Consider the following 16,976-nt stretch of genomic DNA (forward strand, 5'->3'; position numbering starts at 1 on the left):
GGCTCGGGGCCCCGCCGCCCGCGCCCGCCCGGTTATACCCCGGCCCCGGGGCGGGGCGGCGGCGCTTCAAAGGCCGGCCCGGGGCCCGCGTCCCGGGTGCCCGCCCGCCCGCCGGCCCGCCCGCCGCCGCAATCCACATCGCCGGCCCGGCGCCCCGCTGCGCGCGGCCCGCCGCGAGCCCGCCGGCGCTCAGCGGCCCTCCCGAGGCCTCCCGCGGCTGTCGGGCGCTGGTCAAGAGCGATCCCGCCCCCACCCCTCCGCAGGTCGGCGCCCTCCGCCCGGCCTGCTCGGATTCCTCCTCCGCTGCCTCCGGAAGCTTGGTTCTGAGCTGGTGGTCGGCCGGAGGCAGGAAGATGGAGACTGTCCTTCCTCTGTCCAGACACAGACCCACCGCCCCGCCCGGCTACTGATGGCCAGTGAACCACGGAAACGGTGGAAGCAGAACTATGGATGGCTCCAGGGGTAGAGGACTCACATGGAGCAAAGGAAGCTCAGAGACAGCACCAGAGCCCTGAGTTCAACCCCCCCCCCCCAGGACTAGCACACAGACACACAGACAGACAGACAGAGACAGACACACACACACAGAGACACACAAAGACAGACACGCACACAGACACACACAGAGACACACAGACAGACACACAGACACAGACACACGGTGAACTCAGCACTTGACTTTTTATTTATTTTTTTTTATTTTATTTTTTTTTTGCCAGTCCTGGGCTTGAGCTCAGGGCCTTGGATTTTAACCAGTAAGGTAGAGAAAACATTTCCTCCTCGGAGAGAGTTCTGCAAGCTTAGTTAAGTTTAACCATTAAAAATGAAGGTCTGATCTTGTGACATTTTTACTTATAAAATGTTAACACTACTTTTGAAGTCCTACTATAAGTTTTCTGATATTGAAGACTTCTTTAATTCTAACACTTGGGGTTTCCTTTTATAAAAGGATGTATAAAGCTTTGCCTTAAAAAATAAAATTTAGGGGCCGGGAGTTTGGCCTAGTGGTTAAAGTGCTTGCCTAGCATGCATGAAGACCCGGGTTCAATTCCTCGGCACCACATACATAGAAAAAAGCCGGAAGTGGTGCTGAGGCTCAAGTGGTAGAGCTCTAGCCTTGAGAGAGTCCAAGGACAGTGCTCAGGCCCTGAGCTTAAGCCCAGGACTGGCAAAAAAATAAAATTTAGTTCAATATATTAAAAAAATGAAGGTCTGAGAAGTAATTCAGGGTTCTCAGACTCAGCTTGTGTCTGACAGAAACACGTCTTCTGAACACCCTCAGTCTTATAATTTAAGCAGAAACAATTTCAGTATCCTAGATTTGTAATTTTATTCTGTGCCTAACAGTTTATTAACTATTCCCACTGGAGTCTTCTTCAAGAGTGGGGATTCGGTTGGGATTACTATTTAGCTAAGGGTTTATGATATTCTAAATGTTAAGTTCCCTTAGCATCATTTAACATAAATTCCGTTTTGTCTTTGTTCTTCTGGTACTGAGACCCAGGAGCTTCCCCCATGCCAGGTGAGAACTCCACTGCAGAGGATGGGAAGGCGACTTGGTAGGCAGAGCACTCGCCTCGCATGCACGAAGCCCTGGGCCACGCACATAGAAAAGGCTGTGGCTCAAGTGGTAGAGCACTAGCTTTGAGCAAAACAAGCTCAAGGACGGTGCCCAGGCCCTGAGTTCAAGCCCTAGGACTGGCAAAAACACACACACACACACACACACACACACACACACACACACACAAAACACCTGTGCCACCAAGACAGCCCAGCCCTCTCCTTTAACTAGTTGTTTTCTTTCTTTTGTTTCTTTTGTTCCTTCCTTCCTGTCTCATTCTTTGTCTGCCCCTTCTCTTTCCTTTCCCTCCCTCCTCCCCTACTTCTACTTTTGTCCTCTATCCCTTGTCCTCCTTTTCCTTCTGTTCTTTCTTCCTCCCACCACACCTTTCTTTGGTGTGGGCTAGACTGGAGCTTGAACTCAGAGCCTGGAGCTTTCCTTGTTTGCTCGAGGCACGGTGCACTGCAGGCCTCCTGCTCACCAAGTTTTCTGTGTGTGCCGGCTGCTCCTCGGGTCTTAGAGCCTGGGGTAGCTAGGATGTCAGGGGTGAGCCTGACTTCCTTCAGCGTTCTTTGATCACTCTGGCTGCGCCCACATGTGAAACTGCCTGAGTTCTGTGGCTGTGTGGGTGCCGGGTGAGAACTAGGCATCGCTGACAGGGCAAGCGGAGGAGGAGACCCGGATGCAGAGGAGACCCGGACGCAGAAGTCACCGCTAGTATTGTCCTAGCCTCAGAGGGTTTATGAATGTGTCAGATGACAACAGAGGAACGGAAGCTCAGCCCTTGTATTCCCTGGCCTGTAGGTATTCTAAACACCATCTGTTATTAAAACTGAAAAACAGCCACGCAAACAAATGCTATCCTAAGCTGATGTCATCGGAAACTTTTTTTATTTTGTGTGTGTGTAGGGGGGTTATGGGGCTTGAACTATGGGCCCGGGCAATGTCCCTGAACTCTTCAGCTCAGGGCTACTGCCGTACCCCTGGAGCCACGGTGCCACTTCTGTTTTCTAGAGGTGAATTGGAGATAAGAGTCACATTTTTTTAGTGCCCGGGCTAGGTTTGAGCCAGGATCCTCAGATCTCAGCTTCCTGAGTAGCTAGGATTACAGGCGTGAGCCATTATGCCCATCGTATTATGGTTTTTTATTATTAGCTACTGCTCCTCCTCCTCCTCCTCTTCTTCTTCTTTTTTATTTATTTTTTTTTATTTTTATTTTTTTGCCAGTCCCGGGCTTGAGCTCAGGGCCTGAGCACTGTCCTTGGACTTTCTCAGGGCTAGCGCTCTATCACCTGAGCCTCAGCACCACTTCCTGCTTTTTGTGTGTATATGGTACCGAGGAATGGAACACAGGTTTTCATGCATGCGCTCTATCTACCAGTAAACCACATTCCCAGCCCCTATTAGCATCTTGTAATTGTACAAATGGATTTCACTGTGACAGCTCCATGTATTCCAAACACAGACGTGTGGGGTGGGGAGCTTGAACTCAGCCCCTGAGCACTGGCCCTCGCCCTTTTACTCAAGGCTGCACAGCTCCGCTCCTGTCGTTGTGCTGGTTAGTTGGCGCTAAGGGAGGCGGTGTATGTGTGTGGTGTGGCACGCCTCGACTGGCCCAGGAGAGTCGGGATCCTGGGCCTTCTCTGAGCTACCTGTGAGATCCTGCATGTGAAGCCCACTGAGGAAGCTAGGAAGGAAGGACAAGCCAAGAAGGCCACCGTGGGCTGAGGTAGGGCACCAGTCTGGAGCAGAAATGCCACACCCGAGAACAAGCGCGGAGTTCCAGCCGTCCCGGCACATACGCACTCACAAGACACCAAGAGACAGGGTGGTCTTTCCCAGCTGGCGCTGGTGTGGACACTGAGGATGTGGAGAGGTCTTCCCCGACGGGGGCCACGCGCCCGGCTCTGCCCACCGCCCCGAGGCTGCCCCTGTCCTCCCCGGCCTGGCCTGGCCGTCTGGCACACCGCGCCTCCTGGGCAGCCAGTGTTTTCCCAGCTGTGTGCCCTGGGCTGCCATCTGGTCTGGGAGCCAGGCCGGCCTCCAGGGCTTAAGGGGGGCAGGGGCAGAGCACCCTCAGGACCCGGCTCTCCCTCCAGCCCTGCTCTTTCTAGAAGGCCCGGGGGGTTCCCTTGGCCCCCGGATGTCCCACGTCTGGGATGGGAGGTCCCGGCCCTGCCTTCCGCGGGCTCTTTGGTGGTCTGCACTTGAAAAGGCTCTGATAAAAGGCGTGGTGGATGAAAGGCTGTGAAGCCTGGTCAGGAGGAGGAAGTGAACCCCTTAGTTGTGAAGCCACCTAGAGAGTGAGGAATTGGTGCCTGGGGCGGAGGCTGGGCAGGCAGAGCTGCCAGGGAGGCGGGAGGCGCCCTGGAAGGCAGGGTTTGCACAAGTGTGCAGGGCCCGGGGGCTGCAGCCAAGCTCCCCGGGACTGGCTCTGCTCGTGTGTTTGTATGTTGCTAGTGGCCAGACTCGCGAAGCTGAGTCGGGAGGGAGCCGTGCCGGGCTGAGGCCATTCGTGGCTCTGGGGGGTGGGGCGCATTGGGGTGTCGCTCAGGCATGCTGGCCACGTACTCTACCATACAGATGCAGCTGCAGCCCCCAAACCCAAGGGTCAGCTCTGTTTCCAGCCTTGGCCCAATGTTTCATTAAGAGGCGCCATGTGTGCACCGTGAGTCCACCCAGTACGGGGACTGAACTCAGGGCTGGCGTCCCCGTGTTCCTCCATTTGAACTGCATCACTATCCTACTCTTTCTTTTTTTCCAGTCCTGGGGTTTGAGAGCTCAGGGCCTGAGCACTGTCCTTGAGCTTTCTCAAGACTAGCGCTCTCCCACTGGAGCCACAGCACCACTTCTGCGTTTTTTCTGTGTATGTGGTACCGAGCGCTAGCTTTGAGCAAAAAGTGTCCAAGGACAGTGCCCAGGCCCTGAGTTCAAGCCCCAGGACTGGCAAAAACTTAAGACACAGCCTTATGGTCCCCTGATGTGACTCTTCCCTGCTAAGTGACTGCCCGGGGGCGGCCCCGGGGTTGGGGTGTGACAGGGCCCTCCCCTCCCCGACCTCTGTGCAGTGCAGGCCACGGCGTGGCCTCTCCCAGCATCCCTCAGGGACATCCGGTCACCATTTAAATGCACACCACCATCTTCTGTCCTGTCTGTTTATTTGCCTGTCGTGGATATTGATAAGAATGCAACCATACAAGGTCAACCTTTTGTACCCGGTTTTCTCACTTAGTTTGGTTGGTTCAGTACTTTACTCCTTTTCTCAGTCCAGTCGTGCCCTGGGGTATGGATGTCATTGTTTTTCAGTTGGCACTTTGGGTATGATATCAAACAACATTCCTAAACCTGTTTATCCAGTTCCTAAACCTGTGTGGCCTGGTGGTAGAGTGCTCACCTAGCATGCAGGAAGCCCTGGGTTCGATTCCTCAGTACCACATACGCAGAAAAAATCCAGAAGTGGCACTGTGGCTCAAGGGGTGGAGCGCTAGCCTTGAACACAGAGGGCACCCAGACCCTGAGTTCAAGTCCTACGACAGGCAGAAAGAAAAGAAAAAACCCCTCATTATCTGTAGCCAAAGCTGACTTAGATGCTTGTCTTTCTGATGCTGTAGTGTATTCTCAGCACACTACGCACATTTCCACGGCCCCTTCCTCATCTCTGACGCGTTCTGTTCTATGGGCACAGTGGACCCTGCTTCCAGTCAGCCCTGCTGCTGCTTCTGGAAGATTCCCTCCAGTGAGGGGAGTCGAGCTGTGCATAAACGGAGAAGAGCCCCTCCAGTGAGGGGAGTCGAGCTGTGCATAAAGCCAAACAAGAAACAAAAGCAAACACGCACACTATGGAGAAGAGACCTTTTTCCTAGAGTCAAAAGGTATATACCAATGTACATATTCACAGAATGGGGAACCCTCTGGAAGAATCCCCTCCCAAATATTGACTCTGCTTACTTTTAGAGAGTGAGACTGCAAGTTGCATGCACTCATTAAATCTGGAGCAAAATATTCCACAATTACAGCTCAATCCCCCGCAGAGAAGCTACTCAAAGCCCCTCAGCGAGGCCCTTCCCCTACCGGTGTGCAAATCCCTCCCCAGGAGGGAGGCTGGGCTGGGTAAGCTCTGGGGGAGGGGGGGCTGAGGCCAGGAAGGAGGGGCCAGTGACCCGGCGGCCCCAGGGGCTCAGCAGGCCGGGACTGGGGTTCATGGTGGCTGTGCCCTGGGCTGCACCGCTGGGATCCACCAGTCTGTGGCGGGAAAGATTCTTGCTTGGCCAAACCTCACCCAGGCCCTGAGCCTTCTCAGGCCCATCTGCCCGCCTGCCTGGCAAACCCACGGTTAGAAAGGCCATGTGCTGCGGGTCTGGCCCTGGGGGGCAAAGGGGGGGGACTCCAACGTCTCTGGGTTCATGCACAGGTGGGTTTGTGCAGAAGTGGTGGGAACCAGCTGGGCTCCAGTGGAGGGAAGGAGTCCTTTGGGGCTCTGCTCCTCCCCAGCGCCCCAGGGCCCCCTGCTTTGTGGCTGCCATGAGGTGAGTGACTTTTCTCCCTGCCAGGATCTTCTCACTTCAGACCTAGAAACCACAGAGCGAAAACTGAAGCCGGGAGCCAGAACCACTCTTCTCCTGTCCCAGCAGGGGAGGCCGATAACACCACATCTGGCCCAGTTCTCCCCCCCCACCCCTGTGGGGTAGACTCGCTAGGTTGGTGGAGCCAGTGTCACCTCAGGCCTGGTGACCTTAGCTTTGGAAATTATTTATTTTTACCATTGCCCAGTGCAACCGCCTTCTGTGACATGGCAGCTGGCCCCAAAGGTGTGTCTGAACGTGTCTTGCACGGTGAGTCCACATGCTATGTTTACTGTACCCCGGAGCCTATATGAGCTGTTTTAGGAATGAAAAAGCCAAACCCCAAAGAGGATGGCGTGAGCCCCCAGCACCCAGACATTTGTTCATTTGTAAAAGCATTGTCTGCCCGGCACGGTGGCTCACGCTTGTCTTCCTAGCTACTCAAGAGGCTGAGATCTGAGGATCGCAGTTCAAAGCCAGCCCCAGCACTACAAAGCCCCTGAGACTCTTATCTCCAATTAATCACCAGAAAACCGGAAGTGGTGCTGTGGCTCAAGTGGAAGGCAGTAGCTTTGAGATGAAGAGCTCAGGGACAGCGCCCAGGCCCAGAGTTCAAGTCCCACACCACCACCACCAACAACAAAAGTTTTGAAGGAGCACAGGTGTAGTCTTAGAACCGCTGATGCTGAGAAAGGAGGAACACAAGTTCAACATCAGCCGGGAGACATGGTGAGTCCTTCACAACACAATAAAATGCAAAGTTTAACATTTATTTTATCTATACATGTTTATATTGCACACACATAGAAAATTTTCAGAGAAGACACATAAAAACTCATTTCTGGAAGCCAGAGTGAGTGGCTCACGCCTGTAATCTTAGATACCCAGAAGGCTGAGATCTGAGGATCATGGTTCAAAGCCAACCCTGGCAGGAAAGTCTGGAAGACTTTTTTTTTCTGCCAGTCCTGGGCTTGAGCTCAGGGCCTGAGCGCTGTCCTTGGACTTTCTCAAGGCTAGAGCTCTACCACTTGAGCCTCAGCACCACTTCCGGCTTTTTTCTATGTTTGTCGTGCTGAGGAATCAAACCCGGGTCTTCATGCATGTTAGGCAAGCACTTTAACCACTAGGCCAAATTCCCGGCCCCTAAATTTTATTTATTTATTTATTTATTTATTTTTTGCCAGTCCTGGGCTTGAGCTCAGGGCCTGAGCACTGTCCTTGGGCTTTCTCAAGGCTAGAGCTCTACCACTTGAGCCTCAGCACCACTTCCAGCTTTTTTCTATGTATGTCGTGCTGAGGAATCAAACCCGGGTCTTCATGCATGTTAGGCAAGCACTCTACCACTAGGCCACACTCCAGGCGCCCTGTGAATGAGACTCTTATCTCACCAGCCTTGAGCCAAACTGGGGCAGTGGTCACGCTCTGCGTTCAAGCACCACAACTGACACAAACAAACAAACCCTCATCCATGGAGGATACTGCAGAGCTGCTAGAGGCGCTTTCACACTTGAACCTTTCTTTTGGTGCTACATGAATTCTTTTCACCACAAATGGGAGTTACTTTGTATTTAATTGAAAACAGGACCAGGAGTTTTACCTAGGGGTGGAGTGCTTGTCTAGCATTCATGAAAACTGGGGTTCTATTCCTTGGTACCACATAGAAAAAGCTGGAAGTGGTGCTGTGGCTCAAGTAGTAGAGCTCTACTAGTCTTGAGAAAGCCCAAGAACAGTGTTCAGGCCCCGAGTTCAAGCACTGGGACTGGGAAAAACAAAAAAAGAAAAAGAAGGAAAAAAAAAAAAGACACATGGGGCTGGGAATGTGGCTTAGTGGTAGACTCCTTCTCCTTGCATAGCATGAAGCCCTGGGTTCCATTTCTCAGGAAACAAACACAGAAAAAGCTGGAAGTGGTGCTGTGGCTCAAGTGGCAGAACTTTACCCTTGAGCATAGAAATGCTCAAGGACAGAGCCCAGGCCCTGAATTCAAGGCCCAGGACTGGCCAAAAACTAATTAAATAAAAAAATAAAAGACACACTTTTGTTCATGCTAATGTTATTAGTAATTATCTGATCGTTAGCTTTTAGCTATTTGTAGCTTTTGTAGCTATTAAATATAGTTACATTTCTTAAAATGCATAAAATGTTGAATTATGTTCATTATAGTAAACATAGGGACTGGTAAATTAGAAGAAATAAGAAGAGTAGGGCTGGGAGTGTGGCCTACTGGTAGAGTGCTTGCCTAGCATGCATGAAGACCCGGGTTCGATGCCTCTGTACCGTGTACATAGATAAAAGCCAGAAGTGGTGCTGAGGCTCAAGTGGTAGAGCTCTAGCCTTGAAGAAAGCCCAAGGACAGTGCTCAGGCCCTGAGCTCAAGCTCCAGGACTGGCAAAAAAAAAAAAGAGAGAGAGAGCCGGGTGCGGCGGCTCACTGGCAATCCTAGCTACTCAGGAGGCAGAGACAATGTGAGGATCCAGGTTCCAGGTTCAGGCTGTGCCCTCCTCCTCAAGGCTGTGCCCTGGGGTGGGCCCTTGCTATTTGGCCCTGTGTAATTGGCTTCTCTGAATCAGCCTTAGCTGGAATTCTGTTGTCTGACGCCTAGGGAGTCCAGGCTTGGGCTGTCCTGGACCTCATTTCCCTGGGCATCTGCTATCCTGCTGAGTGAGGACAGGCAGTGATAGGCTGTCAGGCTACCCAACCTCCCCAGGGCAGGGCCAGGCCAGGCAGAGTTCTGTGCAGCTGGGAATCGTGCAGGTCCTGTGGAGCTTCCCCTAATCACTGGGCATCAGAGAAACAAAAGCAGCAGGCCTCTTCATCGTCTAGGACTTGCACTTCACAAATGCACGTAGAATTCCTGCTTTGTTTTGCTTTGTTTTTTGTCAGTTCTGGGGCTTAAACTCAAGACGTAGGCACTGTCGCTGAGCAACTTTTGCTCGAGCCTAGTGCTCTACCACTTGAGCCACAGCACCACTTCTGGCTTTTTCTGTGCATGTGGTACTGAGGAATTGAACTCAGGGCTTCATGCATGCTAAGCAAGCACTCTACCACCAGGCCACATTCCCAGCCCCTCCCACATGATTTTACCATGCATTAAAGTTTCCAAGTAAGTGCCTATTATCTAAACTCATTTATTTTTCTCATGGATTGTTCAAAATTTTTTTCTTTTTCTTGTAGGTCCTGGGGCTTGAGCTCAGCCTGGGTGCTGTCCCTGAGCTCTTCAGCTCAAGGACACCCTACCCTTGAGCCAAGCCCCACTTCCTGTCTTCTAGAGGTTAATTGGAGGTAAGAGTCTCAGATCCTTCTGTGCCTGCTCTGACTTTGAACCTTGATCTTCAGATCTCAGCCTCCTGAGTAGCTAAGATGACAGGTAGAGCCACCGTGCCTGGTGTGATCGTTCAAATTTAAAAAATCACCTTGTTAGGCCAAGCTTAGATTCTCACTCACTTTTCTTCTGTGTTTCTCCCTCATATTACAACTAGGACATTTTCAAATTCACCATGTAGTTTTTCTGTTAGCTCTAGGAAGTTCCTTCAGATAGGAGGAAAGCTCTAAGAGGCTTTGAGGGCCCCAGGGCCACCCTGCGGCCGCGGTGCTGGCTGGGGCCCGCCCCTGTGCCCCTGTTAGAACCTGTGGGGTGCTCAGTGTGTGTGAGGAAGAGTGCCTGTGGGTGAGGGTCACACCAGTCCCTACCCTGTCCTGTGTGGACCACTAACATTTCCTAAATGTACAGGCGAAAATAGTTGAAGCTGGGCTCACGCCTGTCATCCTAGCTAATCAGGAGGCTGAGATCTGAGGATTGAGGATCAAGGTTCAAAGTCAGCCAGACACTAAAGTCAGTGAGCCTCTTATTGCCAATTCACCTCTAGGAAACTGGAAGTGGAGCTATGGCTCCAGGGTAGGGTGGTAGCCTTGAGCTGAAGAGCTCAGAGATAGCGCCCAAGCCCAGTTCAAGTCCCATGATGGACAAAGATCAATACACACATGTGTACATAGTAACAACTACCAGGACCTCATGGAGTGGGGAGCGTATCACGCGTCCTTTGCTCTGTACTACTGGTCACTTGACACTTGTCTGATTTTTGTGCCTCTACTTGGGCATGCTATTGGGAGTTGTCTTCAGTCCTTGCCAAGAGTCTGTATACCCTGGCCAGCCTCAGACAGAGGGCAGTGGTTTGAGCTTATCAAGAGCGCCCTCTTCTGGGCCAGGCCATTACTAGACTCTGTCCTATGTCTGGTAGCAGAAACCTATTTCTTTCGTGTGTGTGCCTGTCCTGGGGCTTGAACTCAGGGCATAGGCCCTGTCTCTGAGCTTTTGCACTGAATATTAGCATTCTACAACTTGCTCCATCTGTGGGTTTTTTTTTCTGTTTTGGTTTTTTTTTTGGTGTTTAATTGGAGATAAGTCTCACGGACCTTCCTGCCTAGGCTGTCTTTGAACTATGATTCTTAAACTTCAGTTTCCTTCCTAGCTAGGATTATAGGTGTGAAATGCATATGCCCTGCTTTTTTTTTTCTTTGCATTTTTCCATGTTGGATAAAAAATCACAACAAACATGTTCTGCAGTGGGCGGGGGAGGAAACATGATTTCAAAGAAATCTAAAATTGCTGTCACACGCTGGAGAGAGGCCTTTTGGCTCTGGCACAGGGTGGCCCTGGCGGCTTTGCCACGTATGGACAGGAGCTGGGCTTTCTGGTTGTTTTGGTGATTTGGCGCCAGGATTTGGCCACCTCTTTGTTGACTCAGGGTGGACTCTGAGAGGGTTCCACAAATACAGTAACAATCAGGGGCTGGGAGTTTAGCTTAGTGATACAGTGCTTGCCTTGCATGCACAGAGACCCAGGTTCAAGTCTTCGGTACCACATACATAGAAAAAAGCTGGAAGTAGTACTGAAGCTCAAGTGGTAGAGCTCTAGCCTTGAGAAAACCCAAGGACAGTGCTCAGGCCCTGAGCTCAAGCCCAGGACTGGCAAAAAAACAAAACCAAAAACAATCAGCTGGGCACGGTGGCTCACACTTGTCATCCTAGCTACTCAGGAGGCTGAGATCTGAGGATTACAGTTCAAAGCCAGCCCTGGCTACCTGGTGGTAGCCTTGAGCTGAAGAGCTCAGAGACAGGGCCCAGGCCCAGAGGTCAGATCCCACAACCGACAAAACAAAACCCAGTAACAATCAAGTAGTGGTCTCTGTGGAGAACTTGCCCTCTGTGTTACCTGTGAACTAGGCCTTGCTGCCTCTCTGCAGTTAGGTTCTGTTGCAGCTGCTGCCTGCTGGAGGCTCTTGTGTCCTGCTCAAGATGTAGCTAGGACAGTGGAAGGGCGGTCTGTTTCCAAAGCTGTCGTGGTAGATCTCCCGGGACCTCCATGCACCTCTTAAGGGACTTTTGAGAAATGAGTGAGGTCAAGTGGTCAGTGGACCACTGGTGAGGGCCTGAGCCACTGCAGCCCTCTCACCCGGCAGCCCTGCACAGAGCACAGAGCTCCCACACCACACATCACCCCCACATCCTCCCCCACGCCCCCCACCCTCCTCCTACCCCACCTACTGGCTGGATCCTGCAGGGCCTGGGGGAAAGACTGTCTATTCTACCCAGAAACACCAGGCTGCTAGGGCACAACGCAGTTCCCTCTCTGACCAGCAGATGGCGCAGAGTAGCAAGACCGCTGAGTCAGCCGTGGAGAAACTTGAACAGACCCTGGGATGCATCCTTTCCCAGTCATTCTTGCCTGTTCTTCTTCTTCTTTTGCCAGTCCTGGGCTTGAGCTCAGGGCCGGAGCACTGTCCTTGGACTTTCTCAAGGCTGGAGCTCTACCACGTGAGCCTCAGCACCACTTCCGGCTTTTTTCTATATATGTGGTACCAAGGAATTGAACCCGGGTCTTTGTGCATGCTAGGCAAGCACTTTAACCACTAGGCCACACTCCCGGCTGTTGGGGAACCGAGTGTGGGGTCAGTGACCTTGGACCTGCACAGTTGAGTACACAAGGTAAGTAAGCTGCTATCATGATTTTGGGCTGTGTCAATCGCTTCTCATTGAACCTATTTGAGACTTGATCGCTGTTTTGTACCAATGTAACCCCTGGCAGTGTCCTGGTTTTCAGAAAGGTATTTAAGGTCGGAACTTGAAATAAACTAGGCTATTCTTAAGCTCACCGCCTTAGGCTGGAGTCTTGGGCTGCTGACTTGGGCTGCAGTCCCCCCGACCCCATCTTTTTCTTGTCTTCTTCTTCTTTTCCCAGTCTTCACCCCCAAGGTCAGGAATCCCAGTTCGCTGCTGGCTGGCTCAGGCACCCAGCCCTTGATTTCTATTTATTCTTCCCCCTTTTCTCCTTCCCTCCCTCCTCCTCTTCTTCTGTAATTGGAAAATACTGTTTATTAACATCCACCATAGTATTAGATGATTATCTTCAAGACAAATGGAAAAATGTTTCGATGTGGTTTATACTAGATCTCAAGAGCCAGCGCTGGTGGCTGTTAGGACCCAGCCCCCCAATATTAGGGTCTGTGATCAAAGGAACGAGTCTGACACCAAAGTGGAAGTTAAACAGTTTTTTATTCCGTGCCTAGCATCGAGAATCACACTGACCGGCCAGGGCCGTCTCTAGGATGTGAGAGCGACCCCGCCTACTCGCACGGGCTACCTTTATAGACCCGCGCCATGTGGCTGGGCTGGCCATACACAGGGGGCCAATGGAATTCAACATAGTTGACTGATGGCTGGGGCAACCACTGACACCTTTGCTGTTTGAACGGACCTATCATCTCGGTGGGCTTCGGGCGCACTGCTCCGGTTACCTTGTAATCTGAGCTGTTATCAGGGATTTTACAGCCCCTGCCTTGGGTCAAGTACTCCTTTGTTATGAAGATGGGAGATGCCTATAGGGGATAGTTTTTTGGGGAAGTCCCTTTCAGCTCTACCTGTCATCCTAGCTACTCAGGAGGCTGAGATCTGAGGATCAAGGTTCAAAGCCAGCCCACGCACAAAAGGACCTGAGACTCTCTCCAGTTAACCACTAGAAAATGGGAAGTGGCACTGTAGCTCAAGTAGTAGAGCATTAGCCTTGAGCTAAACAGCTCAGGGATAGCACCCAGGCCTACAGTTCAAGCCCCACAACCAATAAAACTACAACAACAACAAAGATTAGATTTCAATAATAAAACCGTGGAACCGTGGGAAGCTTTTAGCTTTAGTTGTTTTTTTTTTTATTAATATACATTAGTTACACATTGTATCCACCCACGTATATAATGTAGTCAACCTCATTTCTTTTTTGTTGTTGTGGGTCATAGGGCTTGAACTTGGCCTACCCTTAAGCCAAGCTCCACTTCCCTTTTTCTAGAGGTTAATTAGAGAGAAGAGTCTCAGGTCCTTGGGCGCCTGGACTGGCTTTGAACCTGGATCCTCAGACCTCAGCCTCCTGAGCAGCGAGGATGGCAGGGATCACAGGTGTGAGTCACGGCTCAACCTCATTTCTTCTATCAACTCCCGTTTCTCTGTCCTCTCCTAAGACAGTTTCACTCCTTTTGTTGCTGTCAGTGGTAAAGCTTGAATTCGGCCAGGCACTGTCCCTGAGGCTGGTGCTTTTGAGTCACACCGCCCGTTTTCTGGTGCTGTTTTGGAGGAAAGTGTCAGGGGCTTTGAACCGTGATCCTCAGATCTCAGCCTTCTAGCACCTGGGCCGACAGGCCCGGGCCGTGGGCACTCAGCCCTACTGTTCTGTTTCCACACGTCCACACCACCCCAGCGGATCCTCCTCGTTTCCTAGGTCCTTCTCCCAGGGCCCCAGCACCCGAGCTTTCTCCACTAAGTCCGTGTGAGCAGCAGCTTTCAGTTAGACTTTTCTGCTGTTGTTCTTTGCCAGTCCCGGGGCTTGAACTTAGGGCATGGGCACTGTCCCTGAGCTTCTTGTTGCTCAAGGCTAGCTCTCTACTACTTGAGCCACAGCACCACTTCTGGCCTTTCCTGTTCATATGATGCCAAGGAATTCAACCCAGGACGTCATACATGCCAGGCAAGCACTCCACAGTTAAGATACACCCCACGCCCCTAGACTTTTTATTAAAGAATTTATTAACATTGATTTTTACATATTTCAAATGACATTTAACAAACAAGTATTCAAGAAGGGACTCTATACAATCACTGGCACTTTGATTTTAGAACATAATTTAAATTAGGCTGAGGGTTTGTATGTCATACACATTAATCTATGTAATGAAATGTCTATAGAGTCATAAATTTTTGTCTATGTAGTTGTGTTTATATTTCCAATATCATGTCCATAGCATTGGGTATGCAAATACTAAGTCATCACTCTTGTACTATTTGGATATAATATCCACGTATTAAGGATACCATGCGCCTTTTGTTCCTTTGGTCTTGTCTCACTCAGCATGATTTGCTCTAGCTTCACCCACTTCCCTGCAAATGCCATTATTTTATTTTATTTATTTATTTATTTTTTGCCAGTCCTGGGCTTGAGCTCAGGGCCTGAGCACTGTCCTTGGACTTTCTCAAGACTAGAGCTCTACCACTTGAGCCTCAGCACCACTTCTGGCTTTTTTCTATGTATGTGGTACCAAGGAATCGAACCCAGGTCCTCATGCATGCTAGGCAAGCACTTTAACCACTAGGCCAAACTCCCAGCCCAAATGCCATTATTTTAAAAAACAATTTTCAGCTTGAGCACTGACTCACCTCTGTGCTATCACTTCCTCTGAGATCCAGAGAATCATGGTCTGAGACCAGCCCAAGCCCAAGGCAAAAGTTCACAAGAACCCTTCTTTACTAATAAAAGGCTGGAGGGGGGTCGTGGGACTGTGGCTTAGTGGTAGAGTGCTTCCCTAGCATACATGAATCCTTCGGTTCAATTCCTCAATACCACATACACAGGAAAAGCTGGAAGTGGTGCTGTGGTTCAATCAGTAGAGTACTAGCCTTATAGAAGCTAAGGGGCGGGGCCAGGAGTTTGGCCTAGCGGTTAAAGTGCTTGCCTAGCATGCAGGAAGACCTGGGTTCAATTCCTCAGTACCACATACACAGGAAAAAAGCCTGAAATGGTGCTTAGGCTCAAGTGATAGAGCTCTAGCCTTGAGAAAGTCCAAGGACAGTGCTCAGGCCCTGAGCTCAAGCCCAGGACTGGCAAAAAAAAAAAAAAAAAAAAAAGAAGCTAAGGGGCAGTGCCCAGGCCCTGAGTTTAACCCCCATGACTGAAAAAAAAAAATAAAAATGGTTGGATTCAGTAGTTCATATCTGTCATGCCAGCCACTCAGGAAGTATGATACAGGTCAGCTGAAGCAAAAAATGAGATCTTATTTGATTTTTTTTTTTTTTCTTTTTTGCCAGTCCTGGGCTTGGGCTCAGGGCCTGGGCACTGTCCCTGGATTTTCTCAAGGCTAGGGCTCTACCACTTGAGCCTCAGCACCACTTCTGGCTTCTGGCTTTTTTTTTTTTTGCTACATATGTGGTACTGAGGAATCAAACCCAGGTCTTCATGCATGCTAGACAAGCACTCTACCACTAGGCCAAACTCCCGGCCCCATGAGATCTTATTTGAAAAACAACAAATGCAAAAAGGAACTGGAAGCAATCAGGCAAGCAGAAGGTTCTGAGAATAAACCTCAATATCACACCCCCCAAAAAAGGAAAAAAAAGTTGCCAGGAGTTTGGCCTGGTGGTAGAGTGCTTGTCTAGCATACACAGAAGCCCTGGGTTCAATTCCTTGGTACCACATACACAGAAAAAGCCAGAAGTGGTGCTGTAGCTCGAGTGGCAGGGCATTAGCCTTGAGCAAAACTGTGTCCAAGGAGAATGTTCAGTCAGGCAGAGCTGTGTGCATCTGTGTTTGCAGCTACTTGGGCTGTGGCAGAAGGAACACTTGAGCTTAGAAATTCAAAGCCAGCCTGGGTGATGGAGTGAGAGCCCATCTCGAAGAGAAAAAGAAAAAGAATGTCTTCAGACATTCTGGCCAGAGAATAGCGATATCGCTGTTAGAATCCTATCTTGTCTGTGTATCAAGGATGCTTTTCTAGGGGCTCAAAAGAGGCCCCTAGACTGGAGCAGCATCCCCTGCCCTTGACTTCTCTGCGGCCTTGCTCTCACAGTGGACTCGTGGCCAACCTCCTCCCCCATCTCTTCCTGTCCTCTCTCCGCTCTGCCTAGGACCTCACGGTCTTTGCCTAGCTCTGCCGTGACAGCTGCCAGCCTCCTGCAGCCTCACCTTCCTGACAGCCCTGGAAGGCTCTTCCGCCTCCCCTTCTCCGGGGCCTCCACCACCCCTGGGGCAGCGGTGGCCCGCGGGCTGTCAGCCTGGGCGCGTCGGGAGTCTGCACCACGGGCCCCTTCTCCCACGGTGTTGCTTCCTCGTTCTTCCGCCCGCCGCTGCTCTCCTGTGGTGGAGCTGCAGTGCTATGGCGGGATGTGTGCAGACCCCACCTTCGCCGGCCAGCACGGGAGTGGGCTCTGGGCGGTGCTTCGGGGGCGCGGCCGGAACCGCACGAGTCGCGGAGAACCCAGGCCTGGGCTCAGCGGAGGTGCCCGTCATTTTAGCTCCTCGGCGCTGGGAGCTGCGCACCGGAGCTCCAGGTCAGCGAGCGGGGACGGCCGCCATTTCCTGGGCCTTGCCTCGGCGTTTTCTGCGAGCGTGGAGCGAGGCCTCGGACAGGGGCCTTCGGCAGGCCAGGCGGCGCTGCACCGCCGGCCAAGCTCGGGACGCGCGGCTGCTGCTCCGACCGCCGGCGCCGAGCCCCGGTGCCCCGGGCGCCCCGCCGCCGCGCTCCCCACCGGGGTGCAGCCCGGCCTCCGCTCCCCGCGGGAGGCAGGAGCGCGTCCCTCCAGGCGGCTCCGCGGAGGG

The sequence above is a fragment of the Megascapheus bottae genome, chromosome 10, assembly GCF_031878675.1.
Source record: "Megascapheus bottae isolate mThoBot1 chromosome 10, mThoBot2.hap1, whole genome shotgun sequence".
NCBI classification, from domain to species: domain Eukaryota; kingdom Metazoa; phylum Chordata; class Mammalia; order Rodentia; family Geomyidae; genus Megascapheus; species Megascapheus bottae.